The sequence below is a fragment of the Hemiscyllium ocellatum genome, chromosome 44 (assembly GCF_020745735.1).
Source record: "Hemiscyllium ocellatum isolate sHemOce1 chromosome 44, sHemOce1.pat.X.cur, whole genome shotgun sequence".
Classification (NCBI taxonomy): Eukaryota; Metazoa; Chordata; class Chondrichthyes; order Orectolobiformes; family Hemiscylliidae; genus Hemiscyllium; species Hemiscyllium ocellatum.
The window spans coordinates 28,740,289-28,763,032 of NC_083444.1; the positions used below are offsets into that span (position 1 = coordinate 28,740,289).

The window sequence follows — 22,744 nt, forward strand, 5'->3', positions numbered from 1 at the left end:
AGAGAGGGGATAAAGTGCGGGGGCAGAGTGAGTGGATAAAGAGAGGGGGACAGAGAGAGGGGGACAAAGAGAGGGGACAGAGAGAGGTGAACACAGAGAGTGGGGACAGAGAGAGGGGAATAAAGAGAGTGGGGACAGAGAGAGGAGGCAGAAAGAGGGGAACAGAGAGAGAAGGGAGAGAGCGGGAGGGACAGAGAGAGGGGGACAGAGAAGAGGGAACAGAGAGAAGGGAACAGAGAGAGGCGGACAGAGAGAAGGGGATAGAGTGAGGGGGACAAAGAGGGGGGGACAGAGAGAGGTGGGACGTGGAGAGGGGGACACAGAGAGGAGGGACAGAGTGGTGGGAACAGAGAGATAGTGACAGAGAGAGGGGAACAGAGAGAGAGGTACAGAGAGAAGGGGTATGAGAGAGGGGGACAGAGAGAGGGGGACAGAGGGATGGGAACAGAGAGAGGGGGTACAGAGAGAGGGGGTACAGAGCGAGGGGGGACAGAGAGAGGGGGACAGTGAGAAGGGGATAGAGTGAGGGCTACAGAGAGAAGGGGATAGAAAGTGGGAAACAGAGACAGGGGGACAGAGAGAGGAGGGATGTGGTGAGGGGTACAGAGAGAGGTGGCACAGAGTGAGGGGGACAGAGAGAGGGGGACAGAGACAGCGGGAAAGAGAGAGGGGGTTAGTGAGAAGAGACACAGAGGGGGAACTAAGAGAGGGGTCAGAGAGAAGGGATACGAGAGAGGGTGACAGAGAAAGGGGGACAGACAGAGGGCGACAGAGAGAGGGGGACAGAGAGAGGGGCAGAGGGAGGGGCACAGAGGGAGGGGGATGTGGATATGGGGACACAGAGAGGGGGGACAGATTGGTGGGTAAAGATAGAGGGGGACAGAGAGAGGGGGATAGGGAGTGGGGGACAGAGCGAGGGGGTACAGAGAGAGGGAGACAGAGAAAGTGGGACAGAGGGAAGGGGACAGAGAGAAGGAGACAGAGAGAGGAGAACAGAGAGCAAGGGACAGAGTTACGGGGATAGAGTGAAAGGAACAGAGAGAGGGGGGCAGAGAGAGGAGGAAGGACAGAGAGAGGTGGACAGAGAGAGGGGGACTGACAGGGGGGACAGAGCGAGGGTGGACAGAAGACAGAGGGACAGGGAGGGTGGACATAGAGAGGGTGGGACAGAGAGAGGGGCAGAGAGAGTGGGGGACAATGAGGGGGTTGACAGAGAGAGGAGGGCAGACTTAGGGAATCAGAGACGTGGGGACACAGGCGGGTACAGAGAGCGGGGGGACAGAGAGAAGGGAACATAGAGAGGCGGACAGAGAGAAGGGGACAGAGAGACGGGGACAGACTGAGTGGGGACAGAGAGAGGGGGTACAGACAGAGTGGGAACAGAGAGAGGGGAACAGAGAGAAGGGAACATAGAGAGGCGGACAGAGAGAAGGGGACAGAGAGACGGGGACAGACTGAGTGGGGACAGAGAGAGGGGGTACAGACAGAGTGGGAACAGAGAGAGGGGAACAGAGAGAAGGAGACAGAGAGATGAGAACAGAGAGCGCGGGACAGAGATACGGGGATAGAGTGAGAGGAACAGAGAGAGGGGGCAGAGAGAGGGTGGACAGAGAGAGGGCGACAGAGAGAGAGGAGGGACAGAGGGAGGAGGACAGAGAGAGGAGGAGGGACAGAGAGAGGTGGACAGAGAGAGGGGGACTGACAGGGGGGACAGAGCGAGGGTGGACAGAAGACAGAGGGACAGGGAGGGTGGAAATAGCGAGGGTGGGACAGAGAGAATGGCAGAGAGAGTGGGGGACAGTGAGGGGGTTGTCAGAGAGAGGAGGGCAGACTTAGGGAATCAGAGACGTGGGGACACAGGCGGGGACAGAGAGCGGGGGACAGAGAGAAGGGGACAGAGAGAGGGGAACAGAGAGAGAAGGTGACAGAGAGAGGGAGGAGAGAGAGAGGGGAACAGAGAAAGGGGAACAAAGGGAGAGGGGGAAGAGAGAGGGGGGACAGAGAGAGGTGGACAGAGAGAGAGGGGGACAGAGAGAGGGGGGGCAGAGAGGGGGGATAGAGAGGGGGACAGAGAGAGGGGGACAGAGAAGGCATTGACAGAGCGAGGGCGAAAGAGAGTGGGGACAGATAGAGGGGGACAGAGGGAAGGGGATCAGAGAAAGGGAGACAGAGAAAGTGGGAAAGAGAGAGGGGGACAGAGAGAGGGGGACAGAGAGAGAGAAGACCAAGAGAGTGGGGACAGAGAGAGGCGGACAGAGTAAGGTGGACAATGGGAGGGGGGACAGAGAGAGGGGAACATAGGGAGGGGGAATGAAAGAGGGGGCAGAGAGAGGGGAACAGAGGGAGGGGGACAGAGGGAGGGGGACAGAGGGAGTGGGGACAGAGAGAGGGGGATAAAGAGAGGGGGGACAGAGATAGGAGGCAGGAAGAGGGGAACAGAGAGAGATGGGAGAGAGAGGGAGGGACAGAGAGAGGGGGACAGAGAGGGTTGGACAGAGAGAGTAGGATAAAGAGAGGGGGGAACAGAGAGAGTGGGGCAGAAAGAGGTGAACAGAGAGAGTAGAAAGAGAGAGGGAGGGACAGAGAGAGGGGGACAGAGAGAGGTGGGACAGAGAGAGGGGGGCAACAAGAGGTGAACAGAGAAAGATGGGACAGAGAGAGGGGACTGACAGAGGGGAACAGCGAGAGGGGGGACAGTGAGAGGGGAATAGAGAGAGGGGAACAGAGAGAAGAGAACAAAGAGAGGCGGACAGAGAGGGGGGAACAGACTGGTGGGAACAGAATGAGGGTGACAGAGAGAGGGGAACAGAGAGAGGGGTACAGAAGGAAGGGGTAAGAGAGACGGGGACAGAGAAAGGGGAGAGAGAAAGGGAGACAGGCAGGTGGACACAGAAAGGGGGACAGAGGGAGGGGGACAGAGAGAGGGGGACAGAGAGAGAGAAGACAAAGAGAGAGTGGGGACTGAGAGAGCGGGACAGAGAAACGGGGACAGAGGAAGGGGGGACAGAGAGAGGGAGACAGTTAGAAGGGGATAGAAAGAGGGAAACATAGAGAGGGGGACAGAGAGAGGAGGGACGTGGTGAGCGGGACAGAGAGAGGGGGCACAGAGTGAGGGGGAAAGAGAGAGGGGAACAGAGAGAGCGGGACAGAGATATGGAGATAGAGTGAGAGGAACAGAGAGAAGGGGACGGAGGTCGGACAGAGAGAGGGGACAGAGAGAGAGGAGGGACAGAGAGAGGCGGGCTGTGAAGACGGGGACAGAGAGAGGGGGCACAGAGTGAGGGTGACATAGAGAAAGGAGGGACAGAGAATGGAGACCGAGAGAGGGGTCAGCCAGTGGGGACAGAGCGAGGATGGTCAGAAGACAGGGGGACAGGGAGGGTGGACAGAGCGAGGGTGGGACAGAGAGGGGGGTGGTGGGTACAGAGAGCTCGGGGACAGAGAGAAGGGGACAGAGAGGGGGAACAGAGAGAGAGGGGGAACGAGAGAGGGAGATAGAGAGACGGGGGACAGAGAGAGGGGGATATAGAGAGGGGGGACAAAGGGAGGGGGACAAACAGATGGGATAGAGAGAGGGGAGCAGAGAGAGTGGGGAGAGAGGGGATAAAGAGGGGGGCAGAGTGAAGGGATAAAGAGGGGGGGACAGAGAGATGTGGCACGTGGAGAGGGGGACACAGAGAGGAGGGACAGAGTGCTGGGAACAGAGAGATAGTGACAGAGGGGAATAGAGAGAGAGGTACAGAGAGAAGGGGTATGAGAGAGGGGGACAGAGGGATGGAAACAGAGAGAGGGGGTACAAAGCGAGGGGAACAGAGAGAAGGGAACAGAAAGAAGGGAACATAGAGAGGCGGACAGAGAGAAGGGGACAGAGAGACGGGGACAGACTGAGTGGGGACAGAGAGAGGGGGTACAGACAGAATGGGAACAGAGAGAGGGGAACAGAGAGAAGGAGACAGAGATACGGGGATAGAGTGAAAGGAACAGAGAGAGGGGGCAGAGAGAGGGTGGACAGAGAGAGGGCGACAGAGAGAGAGGAGGGACAGAGAGAGGAGGACAGAGAGAGGTGGACAAACTGGGGGGACAGAGCGAGGGTGGACAGAAGACGGGGACAGGGAGGGTGGACATAGCGAGGGTGGGACTGAGAGAGGGGCAGAGAGAGTGGGGGACAGAGAGGGGGTTGACAGAGAGAGGAGGACAAACTTAGGGGATCAGAGACGTGGGGACACAGGGGTGACAGAGAGCTGGGGGACAGAGAGAAGGGGACAGAGAGGGGAACAGCGAGAGAGGGGGGCAGAGAGAGGGGGGACAGAGAGAGGGGGACAGTGAGAGGGGGACAGTGAGAAGGGGATAGAGTGAGGGCTACAGAGAGAAGGGGATAGAAAGAGGGAAACAGAGACAGGGGGACAGAGAGAGGAGGGATGTGGTGAGGGGGACAGAGAGAGGTGGCACAGAGTGAGGGGGACAGAGAGAGGGGGACAGAGACAGCGGGAAAGAGAGAGGGGGTTAGTGAGAAGAGACACAGAGGGGGAACTAAGAGAGGGGGACAGAGAGAAGGGATACGAGAGAGGGTGACAGAGAAAGGGGGACAGACGGAGGGCGACAGAGAGAGGGGGACAGAGAGAGGGGCAGAGGGAGGGACACAGAGGGAGGGGGATGTGGATATGGGGACACAGAGAGGGGGACAGATTGGTGGGTAAAGAGAGAGGGTGACAGAGAGAGGGGAACAGAGAGAGGAGTACACACAGAAGGGGTAAGAGAGAGGGGGACAGAGAGAGGGGGATAGGGAGTGGGGGACAGAGCGAGGGGGTACAGAGAGAGGGAGACAGAGAAAGTGGGACAGAGGGAAGGGGACAGAGAGAAGGAGACAGAGAGAGGGGAACAGAGAGCAAGGGACAGAGATACGGGGATAGAGTGAAAGGAACAGAGAGAGGGGGACAGAGAGAGGAGGAGGGACAGAGAGAGGTGGACAGAGAGAGGGGGACTGACAGGGAGGACAGAGCGAGGGTAGACAGAAGACAGAGGGACAGGGAGGGTGGACATAGCGAGGGTGGGACAGAGAGAGGGGCAGAGAGAGTGGGAGACAGTGAGGGGGTTGACAGAGAGAGGAGGGCAGACTTAGGGAATCAGAGACGTGGGGACACAGGCGGGGACAGAGAGCGGGGGGACAGAGAGAAGGGGACAGAGAGAGGGGAACAGAGAGAGAAGGTGACAGAGAGAGGGAGGAGAGAGAGAGGGGACCAGAGACAGGGGAACAAAGGGAGAGGGGGATAGAGAGAGGGGGGACAGAGAGAGGTGGACAGAGAGAGAGGGTGGACAGAGAGAGGGGGGACAGAGAGGGGGGATAGAGAGGGGGACAGAGAGAGGGGGACAGAGAAGGCATTGACAGAGCGAGGGCGAAAGAGACGGGGGACAGATAGAGGGGGACAGAGGGATGGGGGTGAGAGAAAGGGAGACAGAGAAAGGGGGAAAGAGAGAGGGGGCAGAGAGAGGGGGACAGAGAGAGAGAAGACCAAGAGAGTGGGGACAGAGAGAGGGGGACAGAGTAAGATGGACAAAGGGAGGGGGGACAGAGAGAGGGGAACATAGGGAGGGGGAATGAAAGAGGGGGCAGAGAGAGGGGAACAGAGGGAGGGGTCAGAGGGAGGGGGACAGAGGGAGTGGGGACAGAGAGAGGGGGATAAAGAGAGGGGGGACAGAGATAGGAGGCAGGAAGAGGGGAACAGAGAGAGATGGGAGAGAGAGGGAGGGATAGAGAGGGGGGGACAGAGAGGGTTGGACAGAGAGACTAGGATAAAGAGAGGGGGGACAGAGAGAGTGAGGCAGAAAGAGGTGAACAGAGAGAGTAGAAAGAGAGAGGGAGGGACAGAGAGAGGGGTACAGAGAGAGTGGGACAGAGAGAGGGGGATAATGAGAGGGGGACAGAGAGAGGGTGGCAACAAGAGGGGAACAGAGAAAGATGGGACAGAGAGAGGGGGACTGACAGAGGGGAACAGCGAGAGGGGGGACAGTGAGAGGGGAATAGAGAGAGGGGAACAGAGAGAAGAGAACAAAGAGAGGCGGACAGAGAGGGGGGAACAGACTGGTGGGAACAGAATGAGGGTGATAGAGAGGGGGAACAGAGAGAGGGGTACAGAAGGAAGGGGTAAGAGAGAGGGGGACAGAGAAAGGGGAGAGAGAAAGGGAGACAGAGGCAGGTGGACAGAGAGAGGAGGACAGAGGGAGGGGGACAGAGAGAGGGTGACAGAGAAAGGGGGACAGAGGGAGGGGGACAGAGGGAGGGGGACAGAGAGAGAGAAGACAAAGAGAGAGTGGGGACAGAGAGAGCGGGACAGAGAAACGGGGACAGAGGGAGGGGGACAGAGAGAGGGGAGAGAGAGAGGCGGACAGAGGGAGGGGGACAGAAATTGGGGCGACAGAGAGAGGGGGACAGAGAGAGGGGCACAGAGAGAGGGGGAAGAGAGGGGTGGACAGAGTGGGGATGTGGAGAAGGGGACACAGAGAGGGGTGACAGAGTGGTGGGAAAATAGAGGGGGTGACAGAGAGAAGGGGTAAGAGAGAGGGGGACAGAGGGAGACAGAGAAAGCGGGACAGATAGAGGGGAACAGAGAGAGGGGGTCAGAGAGAGAGAAGACAGAGAGTGGGAACAGAGAGAGGGGGACAGAGAAAGGTGGACAGAGGGGGGGACAGAGAGAGGGGTAAAGAGAGGGGGGCAGAGAGAGGAGGCAGAAAGAGGGGAACAGAGAGAGAAGGGAGAGAGAGTGAGGGACAGAGAGAGGAGGACAGAGAGAGGGGGACAGAGAGTGGGGATAAAGAGATGGAGGACAGAGAGAGGGGGCAGAAAGAGGTGAACAGAGAGAGTAGAAAGAGAGAGGGAGGGACAGAGAGAGGGGGACAGAGACAGCGGAAAAGAAAGAAGGGGAAAAAGAGAGGGGACACAGAGGGGGAACAGAGAGAGATGGACAAAGAGAAGGGGTAAGAGAGATGGGGACAGAGAAAGGGGGACAGAGGGAGGGGGGACAGAGAGAGGGAGACAGAGAAAGCGGGACAGAGAGAGGGGACAGAGAGAGGGAAGACAAAGAGAGTGGGGACAGAGAGAGGGGGACAGAGAGAGGGGAACAGAGAGAATGGGAACAGAGAGAGGGGGATACAGCGAGGGGTTACAGAGAGAGGAGGCAGAAAGAGGGGAACAGATAGAGAAGGGACAGAGAGAGGGAGGACAGAGAGAGGGAGGACAGAGAGAAGGAGATGGAGAGAGGGGAGCATAGAGAGCGGGACAGAGATGCGGGGATAGAGTGAGAGGAACGGAGAGAAGGGGACAGAGAGAGGGCGGACAGAGAGAGAGATGAGGGACAGAGAGGGGGAAAGAGAGAGGGAGTCAGTCAGGGGGGCAGAGCGAGGGTGGGACAGAGAGAGGGGTAAAGAGAGGGGGAGACAGAGAGGGGGTGACAGAGAGAGGAGGACAGACTTAGGGGGACAGAGACGTGGGGACAGAGGGGGTGAAGAGAGCTGGGCAATAGAGAGAGAGGAACGGAGAGAGAGGGAGACAGAGAGAGTGGGGACAGAGAGAGGATGGACAGAGAGAGGGGGACAGAGAGAGGATGGACAGAGAGCGGGGTACAAAGAGTGGGGACAGAGAAGGAGGACAGAGAGAGGGGGTAGAGAGACAGTGGGGACAGAGAGAGGGGGATAAAGAGAGAAGGGGATAAAGAGAGATGGGGGCAGACAGAGCGTAACAGAGACAAAAGGGACAGAGAGAGGGTGACAGAGAGAGGGGAACAGAGAAAGGGGGGACCGACAGAGGAAAACAGAGAGAGGGTGACAGGGAGAGGGTGACTGTGAAGAGGGGGACCGAGAGAGGGGTAAAGAGAGAGGGGGACAGAGAGAAGGGAACAGAGATAAGGGACAGAGAGAGCGGGACAGAGAGAAGGGGATAGAGGGAAAGGGTCATGGAAAGGGGGACAGAGAGAGGGGAACAGAGAGAGGGGACTGAGAGAGGGGGACAGAGAGAGGGGGACAGAGAACAGGCTGACAGAGAGAGAGAGGGAGACAGAGAGAGGGGAACAGAGAGAGGAGAACAGGGAGTTTGGGAACAGAGAGAGGGGGACAAAGAGAGGGGACAGAGAGATGGGAACAGAGAGAGGGGGATATGGAGAGGAGGGACAGAGAGAGAGGGGAACAGAGAGCGGATGGACAGAGACAGGGGGACAGAGAGATGGGATCGAGAGAGGGGAAATGATTGTTTGGGGATAGAGAGAGGGGGATAAAGAGAGGGGGGACAGAGACAGGTGGACAAAGTGAGGGGACAGAGAGAGGGATACAGAGAGGGGGACAGAGAGAGGGGTACAGAGACAGGGGAAAAGAGAGAAGTGAACAAAGAGAAGGGAGCGGAGAGAAGGGAACAGAGAGAAGGGGACAGAGAGAAGGGGACAGAGAGATGGGGACAGTGAGAGGGGTGACAGAGAGAGGAGGGACAGAAAGATGGGGACACAGAGAAGAGAACAGAGAGAAGGATACAGTGAGATGGGAATAGAGAGAGAGGGACAGAGATACAGGGATAGAGTGAGAGGAACAGAGAGAAGGGGACAGGGAGACGGCAGACAGAGAGCGGGGGGCAGACAGCGGGGACAGAGCGATGGTGGACAGAAGACAGGGGTCAGGGAGGGTGGACAGTGCGAGGGTGGGACAGAGAGAGGGGTAGAGAGAGGGGGGACAGAGAGGGGGTGACAGAGAGAGGAGGACAGACTTAGGGGGACAGAGACTTGGGGACAGAGAGAGGGGGAACAGAGAGAGGGGGAACAGAGAGAGGGGGAACAGAGAGAGAGGGGACAGAGAGAGGGGGGACAGAGAGTGGGGGGACAGACAGAGGGGGATAGAGGGGGACAGAGAGAGGGGAACAGAGAGAGTATAGACAGAGAGAGGGGGACAAAGAGAGGGGACAGAGAGAGGGGAACAAAGAGAGGTGGGACAGAGAGAGGGGAAAGAGAGCGGGGGTACAGAGAGAGGGGAACAGAGAGAGTGGGGACAGAGAGAGGGGGATAAAGAGAGAGGGGAGACAGAGAGATGGGGCAGAGAGAGGGGAATAGAGAAAGAAGGGACAGAGAGAGGGTGACAGGGAGAGGGGGACTCTGAGAACGGAGAGAGGTGAACAGAGATACAGGGATAGAGTAAGGGGATCAGAGAGAGTGGGACAGAGAGAGTTGGTCAGAGAGATAGGGGACCGAGAGAGGGGTACAGAGAGAAGCGCACAGAAAGAAGGGAGCAGAGAGAAGGGGACAGTGAGAAGGGGATAGAGTGAGGGGAACAGAGAGAAGGAGACAGCCAGAGGGAAACAGAAAGAGGGGGACAGACAGAGGGGGCACATGATGAGGGGGAAAGAGAGAGCGGGGCACAGAGTGAGGGGAACAGAGAGAAGGGACCAGAGAGAAGGGACCAGAGAGAAAAGGACAAAGAGAACGGGATAGAGTGAGGGGAACAGAGAGAAGGGACAGAGACAGAGGAAAACAGAGACGGGGGACAGAGAGAGTGGGGCTGTGAACAGGGGGAGAGTGAGAGGGGGGACAGAGACAGATGGACAAAGAGAGGGGACAGGGAGAGGGGTATAGAGAGAGGGGGAAAGAGATAGCGGACGGAGAGAGGGGGACAGAGAAACGGGGGACAGACGGAGGGGGGACAGAGAGAGGGGGAGAGAGAAAAGGAGACAGAGGGAGGGGCACAGAGATTTGGGGACTGAGAAAGGGGCAGAGAGGGAGGGGGACAGAGAGTGGAGAACAGATATAGGGGACAGAAAGGGGGGACAGACAGAGGGGGACAGACAGAGGGGAACAGAGAGGGGGGGCAGAGAGAGGGGTGACAGCCAGAGGAGGGACAGAAAGAGGAGGACAAAGAGAGCAAAACAGAGAGAAGGAAACAGAGAGATGGGAACAGAGAGAGCGGGACAGAGATACGGGGATAGAGTAAGAGGAACATTGGGAAGGGGACAGAGAGAGGGCAGACAGAGAGAGGGGGACAGACGCGGGGACAGGGCGAGGGTGGACAGAAGACGGGGGACAGGGAGGGTGGACAGTGCGAGGGTGGGACAGAGAGAGGGGTGGGGGGACGGGGGGCTGACAGAGAGAGGAGGACAGACTTTGGGGAACAGAGACTTGGGGACAGAGAGAGGGTGAACAGAGAGAGGGGGATACAGAGAGAGGGGGTCAGAGAGTGGGGGATAGAGAGGGGGGACAGAGAGAGGGGGACAGAGAGAGGGGAACAGAGAGAGGGGGGCAGAGAGAGGGGGACAAAGAGGGGGGCAGAGGGAGGGGAAAAAGAGCGGGGGTACAGAGAGAGGGGAACAGAGAAATTGGGGACAGAGATAGGGAGATAAAGAGAGAGGGGGCAGAGTGATGGGGGCAGAGAGAGGGGAATAGAGAGAGAAGGGACAGAGAGAGAGTGATAGAGAGAGGGGGACTCAGAGAACGGAACAGAGAGAAGGGACAGAGAGAGGGGGACAGAGAGCAGGAGATAGAGAGAGGGGGGCAGAGAGAGGGGGACAGAGTGTTTGGGACAGAGAGACAGGGGACAGAGAGAGTGGGGACACAGAGACGGGGACAGAGATAGTGGAGACAGAGAGAGGGAGGACAGAGAGAAGGAAACAGAGAGGTGGGAACAGAGAGAGCGGGACAGAGATACGGGAATAGAGTGAGAGGAACAGAGAGAAGGGGACAGAGAGAGGGCAGACAGAGAACGCGGGACAGATAGGGGGTCAGAGCGAGGGTGGACAGAAGACAAGGGACAAGGAGGGTGGACAGTGCCAGGGTGGGACAGAGAGAGGAGTAGAGAGAGAGGGGGGACAGAGAGGGGGGTGACAGAGAGAGGAGGACAGACTTAGGAGGATAGTGACTTGGGGACAGAGAGAGGGGAACAGGGAGTTTGGGGATAGAGAGAGGGGATAAAGAGAGGGGGACAGAGAGAGGGGGACAAAGAGAGTGTGCAGAGAGAGGGGATGTGAGAGGGTAAAAAAGAGAGATGGGGACAGAGAGAGGTGGGACCAGAGAGGGGGTTACAGAGAGAGAGGGGACAGAGTGAGAGGGAGAGGAGGGACAGAGAGAGGGGGACAGAGAGAGGATGGACAGAGTCAGGTGGGCAAAGAGAGGGGGCAGAGAGAGGGGAAATTAGTGTTTGGGGACAGAGAGAGGAGGATAAAGATGGGGGGATAGAGACAGGTGGACAAAGAGAGGGGACAGAGAGAGGGGTATAGAGAGGGAGACAGAGAGAGGGGGACAGAGAAAGGGAACAGAAAGAAGGATCAGAGAGAAAGTGACAGAGAGATGGCGACAGAGAGATGAGGACAGAGTGAGGGGGACAGAGAGAGGGGGACAGAGATAAGGGGACAGAGATAGGGGGACAGAGATGGGGGGCAGAGATAGGGGACAGAGGGAGGGGGATGGAGAGAGGGGGTCAGAGAGAGGGGGACAGAGGGAGGGGGAAAGAGGGAGGGGGACAGTGGGAGAATGGCAGAGAGAGGGAGACAGAGAGGGGGGGGCAGAGAGAGGGGGACAGAGGGAGTGGGGCAGAGAAAGGGGGGACAGAGAGAGGGCGACAGAAAAAGAGATGACAGAGAGAGAGAGTGACAAAAACGGGAACAAAGAGTTGGGGACTGAGAGAGGGGTACAGAGAGTGTTGGACAGAGATACAGGGACAGAGTATGGGGAACAGAGTGAAGGGCACAGAGAGAGGGCGGACAGAGAGAGAGGAGGAATAGAGAGAGGATGACAGAGAGGGGGTGACAGACAGGGGGGACAGGCCCATGGGGGACAGAAGACAGGGGGACAGGGAGGGTGGACAGAGCGAGGGTTGGATAGAGGGAGGGGGCAGAGAGAGAGAGGGCAGTGAGGGGGGTGACAGAGGAGCAAGACAGTCTTATGTGGACAGAGAGACGTGGGGACAGAGGAGGGGACAGAGAGGTGGAGGACAGAGAGAGGGAGGACGGAGGGAGTAGGGTCAGAGACAGGGGAACAGAGAGAGGTGAATAGAGAGAGGGGAACCGAGAGAGGGGGACAGAGAGAGTGGGACAGAGAGTGTGGGACAGAGAGTGTGGTACAGAGAGAGTGGGACAGAGAGAGTTGGTCAGAGAGAGGGGGACAGAGAGAGGAGGAAAGAGAGAGGGGGGAACAGAGATAGGGGGACAGAGAAAGGGGGACAGAGGGAGGGGGACAGAGAGAGGAAGACAGAGACAGGGGAACAGAGAGAGGGGAACAGAGAGAAGGAGACGGAGACAGGGGAAAAGAGAGAGCGGGACATAGATACAGGGATAGAGTGAGAGGAACAGACAGAAGGGGACAGAGAGAGGGCAGAAAGAGAGGGCGACAGAGAGAGGAGGGACAGAGCGAGGGTGGACAGAAGACAGGGGGATAGCGAGGGTGGACAGAGCGAGGGTGGGACGGAGAGAGGGGTGGGGGTTCAGAGAGGGGGGTGACAGAGAGAGGACGACCGATAGAGGGGAACAGAGAGAGGGGAATGGAGAGAGAAAACAAATGAGGTATGGCTGAGGTACCGGCAGCTGGGACCCATGGAATCCCTGGATATATACAGGGGATGCAGGGTTTTACTGAAGAAGAAATCAGGAAAGCAAAAAGGGGGCATCGGATGGCCTTCGCTGAAAAGGTTAGGATGCATCCAAAAAGGTTCTTTAAGTAAAAAGGAGTTAGAATAATTAGCGAAAGAATAGTTATTTCTTATTTTCTAAAGGCAAGTGTTAGTCATTGTGTTCCAGAGGCAATTCAATTGGACAAATTGATAGACTTGAAGCAAAGCGCATTTTACTCTTACACTGCAGTTAAAATAGTGATTTTAAAATAGCGACAATTCCAAGATGGAGGTGGAGTAGGACATGAGATCGAGCTTGTCCACTCCACCCACTTAGAGTCATTGGGTCACAGAGATGTGCAGCACAGAAACAGACCCTTCGGTCCAACTCATCCGGATATCCCAACCCAATCTAGCCCCATCTGCCAGCACCCGGCCCAACTTCCTCCAAACCCTTCCTATTCATATACCCATTCAGATGTCTTTTCAATGTTGCAATTGTATCAGCCTCCACCATACCCTGTGGCAGTTCATTCCATGCATGTACTACCCTCTGTGTGAAAAAGTTGCCACTTAGGTCTCTTTTATATCTTTCCCCTCTTAGCCTTTGCCCTCTAATTCTGAACTCCCCCACCCCATTTGTCTATTTATCCTATCCTATCCTATCCATACTTTATGCACCTCTATACAGCCACCCCACAGCCTACGACGCTCCAGGGAAAACAACCCCAGCCTGTTCAACCTCTCCCTACAGCTCAAATCCTCCAACCCTGGCAACATTCTTGTGAATCTTTTCTGAACCCTTTCAAGTCTCACAACATCCTTTTAAAAGGAAGGAGAGCAGAATTGCACACAATATTCCAAAAGTGGCCTAACCAATATCCTGGACAGCTGCAACTAACTCCTGTGTTCAATACTGTGACGAATAAAGGAACACATATCAAACATCTTATTCACTATCACATCCTACCTGCAACTCTACGTTCAAGTTGCAAGAACCTGCACTCCAAGGTCTCTTTGTTCAGCAACACTCCCTAGGATCTTACCATTAAGAGTATAATTCCTGTTAATATTTGCTTTCCCAAAATGGCTCCTATCATCACTACTTTACAGTTGATAAACTTTTGCACAAACTCCCTGAAAATTTATTTTTACGTAGCTTTCCCATGAGTTCTTGGCCTATAGAATACAGGCCTAATGCACTTTATGTTCTCTTAAGAATGTCAATCCCTGTGTGGCAAATTCCCAACTGCAGCATTGCCATGTGCCCTTGCAGATTAGAGGGATAATTAGTGGGATTAGTTCAGCCTTGTTCAAAAGAGGAGAATTACTTGAATAGCGAAGAAGTACATACTATTCAAGCTCAATGAAGGAGGAACAGAATATTGGTTTGCTTCAGCATTGTCTCCTATGCTGCAGATGGGAGCTCTGTGAGTATTCCTTCATTTGAAAAGGGGATTTTCAAACTAAATGAGAGAGAATAATTGTATTAGATGAAATCAATCAGCACCTGGTCCACACCCCTTCAAACCTCTCCCACTCAAATACCCATCCAGATGCCCCTGAAATGTTGCAATTGTACCAGCCTCCACCACCTCCCCAGGCAGCCCAGTGCACACACAAGTACCTTTCCTTTTCATTTTTCTCTTTTCCTTCTTCGCTTTTGCGTTTTTTGATCTTTCTCCTGTTCTTTCTTTTCCTGGCCATGGGACTCCTGGCCTCAGACTGTGTACAAACTCAGCCTGACAGTCTCTCGGCCCAGCTGAGCAATCTCTCAGTGACCCAAGGTGCCGCTCTCTCAATGGCTGAGCATGTGCAGTCTCTTGGCCAGGTGTGTTGTTCTCTCTGCCTGACTTGGTGATCTCTTGACAGGCTGTGGAGGATCTCGCAGCCCGCCATGGTAATCTCTCAGCCCAGTTTGGTGATCCCTTGGTCCGGCATGGTCAACTCTCAGCTGGGGGAATGGTGATCTCTTGGCCCAACGTGGGGATCTCCCGGCCCGGCACGCGCACTCTCTTGGCCAGCTGTCACCTTAGCACGGACCTCTGATCTCAAGGTGATTCTTTGAAGTGCGGTCCAACTGAGATTAAGCACTTAAGAAAGACTGTAATGTTTGAACCTGCATCTTTATTATTTTATTTTCCACTTAAAAGTAAGAATGCCTGCAACGTGTAACTTTTAACCTTACATCGTATGTTTTATGTTATACTACATTTACTTTAAAAATAAGAAGTGTTGAATTTTTAATATTGTTCTTTCTTCATACCTTCTTGTTAAGATTCTGTGCCGAGGTATTTGTCCTTAAAATGGTGCATTGTGTGGTGACATAATACACTTCTCACTGTATTCCTGGACCTTTGTACTGAGCACACGTGACAATAAAATCAAAATCAAATTACAGACAAAAAAAAAAGAAGAGTTGAAATAATTATTTAAAAACTTAGCAGGATAATGGGTTATTTATCTCATAAACAGCAACTGCTCCAATAGAGTAACATCCCATAAACACATCCTTGGCGCAGGCAAATTCAGTAAAATAGGTTGTCTCACATGTAATTCTGGACAAGGATTGTAATAGAGTTGTTCAAGATTAAATTTACTTGCAGTGTTCTGGAAACAGTACAATATTTATTTATCCCTTTAAATCTTTCCTATTCATGTCCCTGTCCAAATGTCTCCGAAATGTTGTAATTGTACCTGCCTGGACCACTTTCTCTGGCAGCCCATTCCATACACACACCCCCTCTGCATGAAAATGTTACGCCTCAGGTCCCTTTTAAATCTTTCCCTTCTCACCTTAAATCTGTGCCATCTGGTTTTGGACTCTCCTGCCCTGGGGAAAAGGCGTTGGCTATTCATCTTGTCTCTGGTTCCTCATGATTTTATAAATTTTGCCAGTGATGATATATAAGCAGGGTAGAAGATGAAAGGCTGAATGCCAGGAAACACACAATCAGAATAAAGGCTTCAGTTTCAAACTGGTAACTAATGGAGTGTCACAGGGATCAATGCTGTAACCTCAACTATTTATAATCTCATTAAACTACTGGGTTCGGTTGAGTAAATGGAAGGAAAAGGAACCTGCTGTATAATGTGGCTGTGGCATGAGGTTGTCTGATTGACAGGAATAACAGAGAGCAGAAGATTATTTAAAAGGAGAGAGATGACAGAATTCTGGAGGAGGAAGATTTGCCTGTTCTTGGAAAGGAATCACAAAAGAGTAACATACAGGTACATGAAAGAAGTAAGTAGTTAGGTGGAATATTGACCTTTAACGTTAGGGAGTAATGTATAAGAGGAGGGAGGTCTTGTTACAACTGCATGGTCACTGTTTAGACCACACATCGAGTATTGCGTTCAGTTTTGGTTTCCTTTCTGAAAATGATATACTTACATTGGAAGCCGTTCAGAGAAGTCTCAGTTCCTAGTTTCAAAATACAATTACCCCGGATTAGAAACATTAACTCTCTTATCCCTACATAGATGCTGCCAGATCTGCTGCGGTTCTCCAGTGATTTCTTTTTGGCGTGTCCCAAGAGGTTTATATTAGAATAATCAATACCCCGGAGTGAGTTACAGACTGGAATCTAATCAAGGGATTCGAAGAAGTGATCTGACTGGAAAGCCACTGGAATTCTGAAAATGTGATTGCACTGATATTTTTGTCTCAATAGTATCCAATAGGGGAGGTGTCTTTTTAAAAGTAAAACCCAATATTCAACCTTCCATGTGCACTAGTCTGGAAAAGCCACATCTGGGATTGTATCCTCAAAGGTGGGTCTGTAACTCAGTGACCTGGAGTTGTTTCATAGCATCCCTGTGTTTTAAATGCAGGATGAGCTCACTGAAACGAGAAGAACAAAGAACAATTCAGCACAGGAACAGGCCCTTCGGCCCTCCAAGCCTGCGCTGACACATGTTACCCTTCCATACTAAAACCGTCTTCATTTCCAGGATCCGTATCCTTAATTTACCTTCCTATTTGTGTATTTGTCCAGGTATTCCCTTGAATGCTGCTAATGTGTCTGCTTCTATCACCTCCTCTGGCAGTACATTCCAGGCACTCACCACCATTTGTGTGAAAATGGGCCTTGTGCATCTCTTTTAAACTTCCCTCCTTGTGATTTAAACCTGTGTCCCTCATCATTGACACCCCCATCTGTGAAATAACCTCATATTTCCACTTAATCCAATGCCATTTACAATCTTATAAACTTCTACATTCCAATATAAACAAATCCAGTCTATCCAAACTTTCTTCATAGCTAAAACCACTCATACTAAGGCAACACCCTGGCAAACATTTTCTGTACCCTGTCTAAAGCATCATCGTCCTTCTAGTAGTGTGGCGATCAGATCTAGACACAATATTCCAAGTGCAGCCAAACTAAAATTCTACAAAGTTGAAGCATAACTTGCCTATCATTGAAATCATAGAATCCCTACAGTGTGGAAACAGGCCATTTGGCCCAACAAGTCCACACCGACCCTCTGAAGATATCCCACGCCGACCCATTCCCCTCCCCTATTATTCACAATATCCCCTGAATAATGCACCTACCTTACACATCCCTGAACACTATCGGCAATCTAACTTGGACAGTTCACCTAACCCACGCATCTTTGGACTACTGTTATCCACAATGCCCATTCCAATGAAGGCAAGAATGCCATAGGCCTTTTTACTCCCCTATCCACCAGCAAGAAAGGAAGCAGATGTCACGAATAGACAGGATAGATTGAGTGCACATGTCTGGTATAGACAGGATAGATCGAGTGAAGTCTAAGAAGAGTATACATAAGAGAGAAATAAGGAGGGCAAAAAGGGGACATGAGATAGCTTTGGCAAATAGAGTTAAGGAGAATCCAAAGGGTTTTTACAAATACATTAAGGACAAAAGAGTAACTGGAGAGAGAATAGGGCCCATCAAAGATCAGCAAGGCGGCCTTTGTGTGGTGCTGCAGGAGATGGGGCAGATACTAAACGAGTATTTTGCATCGGTATTTACTATGGAAAAGATTAGATTACTTACTGTGTGGAAACAGGCCCTTTGGCCCAACAACTCCACACCAACCCGCTGAAGCGCAACCCACCCATACCCCTATACCTAACACTACGGGCAATTTAGCATAGCCAATTCATCTGACCTGCACATCTTGGGACTGTGGGAGGAAACCGGAGCACCCGGAGAAAACCCACGCAGACATGGGAAGAATGTGCAAACTCCACACAGTCAGTCGCCTGAGTTGGGAATTGAACCGAGGTCTCTAGCGCTCTGAGGTAGCAGTGCTAACCACTCTGCCACCACACCGCCTACAAAGGGCATGGAGGATATATATAGAAAGTAGGGAAATAAATGGTGACGTCTTGAAAAATTACAGAGGAGGAAGTGCTGGATGTCTTGAAATGGATGAAAGTGGATAAATCCCCGGGACCTGATCCGGTGTATCCGAGAAATCTGTGGGAAGTGATTGCTGGGCCTCTTGTATCAGCGATAGTCACATGTGAGGTGCCAGACGACTGGAGGTTGGCTAACGTGGTGCCACTGTTTAAGAAGGGTAGTAAGGACAAGCCAGGGAACTATAGACCAGTGAGCCTGACATCGGTGGTGGGCAAGTTGTTGGAGGGAATCCTGAGGGACAGGATGTACATGTATTTGGAAAGGCAAGGACTGATTAAGGATAGTCAATACAGCTTTATGCGTGGGAAATCATGTCTGACAAACTTGATAGACATTTTTGAAGAAGTAACAGAGGATTGATGAGGGCAGAGAAGTACATGTGATCTATATGGACTTCAGTAAGGTGTTCGACAAGGTTCCCCATGGGACATTGGTGAGCAAGGTTAGATCTCATGGAAAGCAGGGAGAACTAGCCATTTGTATATAGAACTGGCTCAAAGGTAGAAGACAGAGGATGGTGGTGGAGGGTGGCTTTTCAGACTGAAGGCCTGTGACCAGTGGAGTGCCACAAGGATCAGTGCTGGGTCCACTACTTTTCAGCATTTATACAAAAGATTTCGATGTGATCATAAGAGGTATAGTCAGTAAGTTTGCTGAAGATACCAAAATTGGAGGTGTAGTGGACAGCAAAGATTACAACAGGATCTTGTTCAGATAGGCTAATGGTCAGAGGAGTGGCAGATGGAGTTTAATTTAGATAAAGGTTAGATGCTGCATTTTGGGAAAACAAATCTTAGCAGGACATACACATTCATGGTAAGGTCATAGGGAGTGTTGCTGAACAAAGAGACCTTGGAGTGCAGGTTCATAGTTCTATGAAAGCGTAATCTCAAGTAGATAGGTTAGTGAAGAAGGCATTTGTTATGTTTTTCTTTATTGGTCAGATTATCGAGTACAGGAGTTGGGAGGTCATGTTGTGGCAGTACAGGACATTGGTTAAGACACTGCTGGAATATTGCGTGCAATTCCAGTCTCCTTCCTATCGAAATGATGTTGTGAAACTTGAAAGGGTTAAATAAAGATTTAAAGGGGTGTTGGCAGGGTTGGAGAATTTGAGCTATAGAGAGAGTTTGAATAGGCTAGGACTTCTTTCCCCGGAGCATCGGAGGCTGAGGGGTGATCCTATGGAGGTTTATAAAATCATGAGGGGCATGGACAAATTGGATGGAAGGGTCTATTTCCATGCTGAATATCTCTATGACTCTATGACACTGTGACACTGCCACCTTTAGTGATCTCTTGATGTGTACACCCAGATCCCTCTGCATATTAATGCTCCGAAGGGTTCTGCCATTCACTATATAATTGACAGCTGTATTTGAACTTTCAAAATGCATCACCTCACATTTGTTGAGATTAAACTCCATCTGCCAATTTTCTGCCTATGCCTCCAACTGATCTATGTTCTGTTGTATCCTCCGACAATCCTCCTCATTATCCGCAACTCCACCAATCTCTGTATTGTCCCAATCTTTGTATCATCCACAAATGTACTAATTAGACTCGCCACATTTTCCTCCAAATTATTTATAAAGGCCATGAACAGTAGAGGTCCCAGCTCTGATCCCTGTGAACCCACTAGTCACAGCACTCTATTCTGAAAAGCATCCTCCACCATTCCCCTATGTCTCCTATGATTGAGTCAGTTTGAAATAGGAAAATCCATCTTGCCAGCTCACCCCCGATACCATGTGACTTCACCTTTTGTACCAGTCTGCCATGAGCGGCCTTGTCATTTCCCAGATTTGATGCCAGATCCCATGAAGCCTCATGACATCAGGTTAAACAAGGACACAGAAACAGTATGTGTGTCTTAAAAAGTATTAAGGTAAGTAAGTCCCTGGGTCCTGATGGCATCGATCCCAGAATATTGAGGGAGACAAGAGAACAAATTGCTGCAGCATTGACAGACATCTTTGTATTTTCTCTGGCCACAGGTGAGGTCACAGAGGATTGAAGAATAACTGATGTTGTCCCAATTTTTAAGAAGGGAAGCAGGGATAATCCTGGGAATTACAAACCTGTGAGCTTTATGCCAGTGTTTGGGAAATGATTGGAAAATATTCACATGAACAAGATCTATTCGCATTTTGAAGAAAATGGATTTATTAGTGACAGACAGCATGGTTTTGTGCGGGAGAAGGCATGCCTTACTAACTTGACCACGTTTTTTAAGGAGATGATGAAGATGATTAATGAGGGAAAACCAGTTGATGTTGTCCACATGGACTTCAGTAAAACCTTTGACAATGTCCCTCATGGCAGACTGGTACAAAAGGTGAAGTCACATGGTATTGGGGGTGAGCTGGCAAGATGGATTTTCCTACTTCAAACTGACTCAATCATAGGAGACAGAGGGGAGTGGTGGAGGATGCTTTTCAGAATAGAGGGCTGTGACTAGTGGTGTTCACAGGGATCAGAGCTGGGACCTCTACTGTTCATGGCCTTTATAAATAATTTGGAGGAAAATGTGACGAGTCTAATTAGTACGTTTGTGGATGATACAAAGATTGGGACGATACAAAGATTGGTGGAGTTGGGGATAATGAGGAGGATTGTCGGAGGATACAACAGAACATAGATCAGTTGGAGGCATGGGCAGAAAAATGGCAGATTGAGTTTAATCTCAACAAATGTGAGGTGATGCATTTTGAAAGTTCAAATGCAGCTGTCAATTATATAGTGAATGGCAGAACCCTTCGGAGCATTAATATGCAGAGGGATCTGGGTGTACACGTCCACAGACCACTACAGGTGGCAGTGTCACAGTGTCATAGAGATATGCAGCATGGAAATAGACCCTTCCATCCAACTTTTCCATGCCATCCCAACACAACCTAGTCCCACCTGCCAGCACCTGGCCCATATCCCTCGAAACCCTTCCTATTCACATACCCATCCAGATGCCTTTTCAATGTTGCAATTGTACTAGCCACCACCACTTCCTCTGGCAGCTCATTCCATTTACGTAAATCCCTCTGAATGAAAAAGTTCTCTCCTAGGTCTCTTTTATATCTTTCCCCTCTCACCCTAAACCTGTGCCCTCTAGTTCTGTACTCCCACACCACAGGGAAAAGACTTTGTTTATTTATCCTATCCATGCCCCTCATGATTTTATAAACCTCCATAGAATCACCCCTCAGCCTCCGATGCTCCAGGGAAAGAAGTCCCAGCCTATTCAACCTTTCCCTGTAGCTCAAATTCTCCAACCCAGGTAACATCCCTTCAAATCTTTACTTAACCCTTTCACGTTTCACAACATCTTTCCAATGGGAAGGAGACTGGAATTGCACACAATATTCCAGCAGTGCCTTAACCAATGTCCTGTACTGCCACAACTTGACCTCCCAACTCCTATACTCAATACTCTGACCAATAAAGGAAAGCATAACAAATGCCTTCTTGAAAAGTAGTGGACCCAGCACTGATCCTTGTGGCACTCCACTGGTCATAGGCCTCCAGTCTGAAAAACGACCCTCCCCCAACACCTTCTACCTTTGAGCCAGTTCTATATCGAAATGGCTAGTTCCCCCTGTAATCCATGAGATCTAACCTTGCTCACCAATCTCCCATGGGGAACCTTGATTAACGCCTTACTAAAGTCCATATAGATCACATCTACTTCTCTGCCCTTATCAATCCTCTGTTACTTCTTCAAAAATGTCTATCAAGTTTGTAAGACACGCACAAAGCCATATTGACTATCCTTAATCAGTCCTTGCCTTTCCAAATACATGTACATCCTGTCCCTTAGGATTCCCTCCAACAACTTGCCCACCACAGACATCAGGCTCATTGGTCTATAGTTCACTAGCTTGTCCTTACTACCCTTCTTAAACAGTGGCACCACATTAGACAATCTCCAGTCTTCCGGCACCTCACCTGTGACTATCACTGATACAAATATCTCAGTAAGAGGCTCAGCAATCGCTTCTCTAGCTTCCCACAGAGTTCTCGGGTACACCTGATCAGGTCCCGGGGATTTATCCACTTTTATGCATTTAAATACATCCGGCACTTCCTTCTCTGTAATATTTCAAGATGTCACCATTTATTTCCCTACATTCTATATCTTCCATGTCCTTTTCCATAGTAAATATCAATGCAAAATACTCATTTATTATCTGCCCCATCTCCTGCAGTTCCACACAAAGGCCGCCTTGCTGATCTTTGAGGGGCCCTATTCTATCTCCAGTTACCCTTTTGTCCTTAAAGTATTTGTAAAAACCCTTTGGATTCTCCTTAACTCTATTTGCCAAAGCTATCTCATGTCCCCTTTTTGCCCTCCTGATTTCTCTCTTATGTTTACTCTTCTTAGAATTCACTCGATCTATCCTGTCTATACCTGACATGTGCACTCAATCTATCCTGTCTATTCGTAACATCTGCTTCCTTTCTTGCTGGTGGATAGGGGAGTAAAAAGGCCTATGGCATTCTTGCCTTCATTGGAATGGGCATTGAGTATAACAGTAGTCCAAACATGTGTGGGTTAGGTGAACTGTCCAAGTTAGATTGCCGATAGTGTTCAGGGATGTGTAAGGTAGGTGCATTATTCAGGGGACATTGTGAATAATAGGGGAGGGGAATGGGTCTGCGTGGGATATCTTCAGAGGGTCGGTGTGGACTTGTTGGGCCAAATGGCCTGTTTCCACACTGTAGGGATTCTATGATTTCAATGATAGGCAAGTTATGCTTCAACTTTGTAGAATTTTAGTTTG

At 51.3% G+C, this 22,744-nt stretch overlaps 1 pseudogene; it reads left to right on the forward strand.

The window, feature by feature from the left end:
• The window catches only part of LOC132835329 (beta-1,3-galactosyl-O-glycosyl-glycoprotein beta-1,6-N-acetylglucosaminyltransferase 3-like), a 96,248-nt pseudogene that overhangs the window by 54,710 nt on the left and 18,794 nt on the right, over window positions 1-22,744 (forward strand).